This window comes from Poromitra crassiceps (genome assembly GCF_964638095.1).
Source record: "Poromitra crassiceps genome assembly, chromosome: 2".
Lineage (NCBI taxonomy): Eukaryota > Metazoa > Chordata > Actinopteri > Beryciformes > Melamphaidae > Poromitra > Poromitra crassiceps.
In genome coordinates this window covers 49174421-49179504 of record NC_139624.1, presented here as the reverse complement: position 1 = coordinate 49179504, position 5084 = coordinate 49174421, and the positions used below count along the sequence as shown (strand labels likewise).

General features: G+C 45.2%; 1 pseudogene across 1 annotated transcript; it reads right to left on the bottom strand.

Annotated features, from left to right (window-relative positions):
* Nucleotides 1–1531: 1531 nt before the first annotated feature.
* LOC310799764 (protein Niban 2-like) lies at nt 1532–4510 on the bottom strand (annotated as a pseudogene). Its single transcript has 4 exons — nt 4435–4510; nt 2725–3851; nt 2244–2382; nt 1532–1606 (listed from the first exon to the last, which is right to left on the bottom strand). The product of its transcript is annotated as a protein Niban 2-like (transcript).
* Between the last annotated feature and the right edge of the window lie 574 nt (nt 4511–5084).

Genomic DNA, 5084 nt, shown 5'->3' with positions numbered 1-5084 from the left:
CCCTCATCCCTTCATCCCTCATCTCTACCCTCAACCCTCATCCCTCATCCCAACCCTCACCTCCTAACATCCTCATTCCTTCCAAATTTGGTGCATGTCTCTCTCATTCCTAGGATCTGCCTGGAGGGGTCTGAAATCAGCTCGGACGTAAACACGACTGAGAAGCAATCCGCTCAGGCAGCTCATGCCGAGACGGAACCCCCAACGCTGAGTCTCCCTCTGCCCGGTCTTCAGTTCCTCCTCCCAGACCAGACAGATGTCAACGGACAATATCTCCATGCAGCCTCACCTGCACCTGCACCTCAACACAAACACATTTCAATCTTCAACACATACACATTTCAATCTTCATTAAACTTCTAAACGATATATTGCTGTGGTGTGGTCCTTGCTAGTGAAAAGGCATTTGTTCCCAAACTGTGGACCACTGGGGGTCCGCGGGGCACCGCCTGGTGGTCCACCAGAGATTTTTTTTTACAGACAACAGTTTTTACATACACATTAACCCTGAGGAGTAGCCGGATTGGGCCGATTTTCGGAAATATTGCGATATTTGGGAAATATCACAATTTTGAACATTTCATTTTCAGAGGCTGCAGCAGGCTCAGTTTTAAAGCCAGAGTGAAGTTTCTGGTATCATATTAAACTAGAAGACCTAAGGAATCGATTTGTACCAACCATGTCATGCTAGTTTGTCAGTAAGGTAGCTAAATAAAAATTTTGGCGAGGGGAAAAACGTGAGTATAGTAGTTAATCATTAGTTAGTCAGTTCCTGAGTAGAGTAGTTAATCATTACTTAATTATTACCTGTCCATTGGTTACTCTTTTTTTGTACCCTATTGTAAAGTGAAGCATCATACTGAGTAGTTCATGAGTACTGATTCATTACCTGTCCATTAGTTACTCTTTTTGTGTACCCTAATGTAAAGTTAAACATCATACGGAGTAGTTAATAAGTACTTTTACCTAACAAATTCAAGAGTTGTTCCGGGTGAGATTCGAAGTCGAACCCACAGTCCCAAGCTTGTTCGTCAGGTTCTCTACCAACTGAGGTAACCAGACTGTTGAATGAGTCAGTCGGTAGAGCCTATACTGTACTATGGATCTGTAGAGCCGGAGAACAATTATTATAGTTTTGAAGGTTCTACCAAAATACTATGTTCTGTTCAAGTACTTATAGTTTTGAAGATATATTCCACCCATATACAGTACTACATCGTAGTTGTTTTTTGTATTGTTCTGTTTAGTTCTGTCCTGGTGCTGCCTCTGTCGTTTTTCTGTCTCTCTGTGGGGACTACGGATGTAATTTAGCATTCTTGCTAACTCCGGCTTATTTACGTTGCCTTGTGTAATGTTCATGAATATGCACTGTCCCGTCCAAATAAACAAATAAAGTAAAGTAAAGTAAAGAAATCTCCAAATGTCAAAGGTTTTTGATACCAAATCACAGCTCGCATTTTCCTATGGTCTTAAAGAGATAAAGAGAAATAAAGAGAGAAAAAGTGTCCTCAAAATGTCTTGTCCCCCACCCTCAGCCCACTCTGCGAACACCGCCCCCGACGAGCTGTTGCCCCTTGTGGAGGTGGAGGCCCTGGCTCTTAGGAGCCTGGATCCCACGGAGAGTGAAGATTTAAGTTAAAACCGGGTGTAAATTATGTATTTTCAAGTCAACTTGGCATCTAAATAAATAAAAAATCTAAAGTATGCTGGAGCATAGGATTTAAGAGATTTTATTATAAGACATTTTGATGCCAAGTGCATCTTCATCAGAGTCCAAGACGTACTTGGCATCAAAATGTTAGTCTTATAGGCAGGCGCGCTGGAACTATTATTAAGTAGGGGGTGATGCAAGGAAGGGACTCTCGGCGGGGCCCCGTTTTTTGGACTTTTACCCATATTTAGAGGAATATTTAATTTTAAATTAACCTATTTAATCCCAAATTTTAGGACATGAAAATATCCGAATCATGTGTCATTAGTAACCCTTTGAAATAATCAATCATAATTTTTTGAGATTTTCATGGAAAAGTAGGTGAAAAGGTGAGTTTTATGGTCGGCAACAATTGTGACCAGTGGGATAACACAGTGTATCTAATGTGTATACTGAATTAACATATGCCTCCCATGCAGTCATCAAAATTCTTATCCCAGCCCAGCCATTAACACATGGGGGGCTGTCTTGGAGGGTGGAGCCTCTATGCTAGAGGGTGGAGCCTATGTGATTGTGGGCGGAGCCTCGATACTGGAGGGTACCGCCCCACCTCCTCTTCCTCCACCACCTCCTCACCAGTGGGGGACTGGAAGCTGCTGTCATGCAGCAGTGGGGGGAAGTCCAGCATGATGTCTGGGGGACTGGTGCGGACACGGGCCCCTGCTCCATTTCTGTGGCGGTGGCAGCAACACCTCTGTAGCTGTCGGTGCCTCCTGGTTGGTGGGTGGGAGTTCCTCCTCTGTCGCTGGCTTTCCTCTCCCTGCAGGGCACCATCTACTTTTTCTAGTATGCTTCTTGTAGCACATTCACCCACTGATGTGACTAATGTTTTGGGACTGCTGGTTCTGTTCTCACTCTGGCTTGGTTTGTGCGCTTGCCTGTTCTCATCCTCCCCTTCCTCCTCGCCATCCTCCACGACTCACCAGGAAGAACTTGAGAGTCCTACACCTGCATCATGGACACCACCTGCTTCATCCTCCTACTCCTCTTGACTCCTCGCCCTCGCCACCTACCCGACTCTGTCCACCTCCTCCTGGGCTCTGTACTTCCTGGCCCAGTCGATGGATGGGTTTTCACCCAGAAGGTGGAGGTTGGAGTCGCTGCTGGTGAGGATGATGCTGTCCCTGTACAGTGTACAGGTTGTGTCTCCACTGGACCCCTGCCTCCTTCACAGTCATCATGATGACCATGATGGAAAACCACCACCTCCTTGAAAATGTTCTCCAAAGATCAGCTCCTGCACACGGCAGCTGTGAGGTGCAGGCTGAGCTACTCAGCATGTATGGGATGAAGATCTGCAGGAGAGGAGAGCCTCAGTAAAAACGCTTCCTCACCGTGTTGCTGTCATAGTCACATTTCTTGATGAATCGGTACTCTGTACCCTGAGACTCCAGTCATTGGTGAATTATCTACTCAAAGGTGTACAGTGCATCATCAATTTTCTCTCTCATGAGGATCTTTGCCCTCTGGATGAACATGGAGGGGCTGGATACTTTGAAACTCTGCTGCAGACCCTCCAGGCTCAGCTGCTCCACCTTCTCATAGCAGCTCTGCATCATCACCAGGTGGAAGGCCAACATACTGATCTTCTCCATGTGGCTCACCACATTCTCCTTGGTGCCTTTGTTGAGGATGTTCTTGCATGTCCACCAGCTCCCTGAATAAAGCATGGTACAGTAGATCTTGGAGAAGCCCTGGCTGGTCGGCTCCATCATGGCATCCAGGGTGGAGCTGATGTAGGGTTGGATGCTCACCTTCAGCAGCTTCTCTCCCTTGGGGTGGACCACCACTCACATATTGTTAGTGACATGCTCCTTGGTGGTGATGATCTGGTCCATGTCTGTTTATATGGAGGCCTGCAGCATGGGATGTCCCGCCTCACACCGCTGCACCACAGCCTTGTACTGGGTTTGGGCCTGGTGCTGCAACAGGTTGTACACCGTATCACTGATCAGCATCCAGTTCCTCTGCCTCTCGTGCATCTTGCCTTTGAGTCAAGGGAGATGAGCTCCCTCAATTTGGGCAGGAGGCCCTCCATCACCAGGTTAGACAGTATCTGCGACAGTATGCCACATGTCATGTCCCAGGTGCTGTAGTGCCCATGAGCCTGGCGGTAGAGTCACACTGCATTGGTGAAGGTCTGAACCAGGTATGGGCAACTTTGATGATAGAGAGGGCCACACAAAAAAAATCCTTGCTAGCAGAGGGCCAGATTGTGACCATGCACTTCCACCAGTAGCCTACTGTAACACCATCACTCCCAATTATAGCTATTAATTTGATGAAAAGGACTGGCAATCAAAGTTTATTATACCAACATTTATATTTTTCAGATTCAAATTTAGTAATTCTTCCATTCAGATGACACCAGAAACTTTGCTCTAGCTTTAAAACAGCCCGTTACAGCAATTTGATGGGGTACATCACCCAACTATGTCATATTAATCAGATTAGTAATGTTGCATGTGCAATGTGCATCCTGGATATAGTTTGTTACAATAGCGTTAGCTCAAATGCTAACATTAAACAGTATGTGGATGGACAATGCTAACACCATTAGCGCCATGTTCTGGGATGTACAGTAAAATAAAAACAGATTTGGGGTGGTCTAACCTAACCTAATCAAAAGCGTCCGCCTTCTAAAAAAAAAAGTAAATTGACCCAGGGGCCACACTGAGGGAGGTCGGGGGCCGCATGCGGCCCGCGGCCCGCCAGTTGCCCACCCCTGGTCTGAACCTTGTTCTCCTCTGACAAACCATTGTTGGCATGGCTGACATACATTTGAAAATCATGACCCATCCCTAATGTATGTGTATAAGTATGTGTATACCTAGAGGCACTGTGTTATCCCACCGGTCACTATTGTTGCCGTCAACATGTTTACTCATTCTATGACCACACTGAAGAAAGTTGAGTAATTGCAAATAATATCAACACTAGACATCTTCAAGATTATGTGTGCCAAAGATTGTTGTCCTATCTTTATGTTAACATACTTCAATAACCTTTTGTTTGGGAGCTTTGATGCAGCCAAGCTCTTCGCCTGGTGCAAGCAGGAAGTAAACAGCTCTGGTCATGTGAAAATTTACACTAAACATGTGACACTGCACATATTTCATTAAGACCCTTTATTATTTTAATATTTGCTGGAAATGCATTGATGCATCATCCAGGAATTGTTTTTGAATGAAAAGTGAAAAAGTTTTTTACGGTCACTATGTGACCGGTGGGATTAAATACATTAGGATTATACTCTTGTGTCATTATTCAGTATCTTCTCCTTTTCTCACTCACTTTCATGTAACCACCTGCTCTCCCTTTAGTCGTTTTACACTACAACAGACAGCAACACAGGCATAAACACTGAACTTAT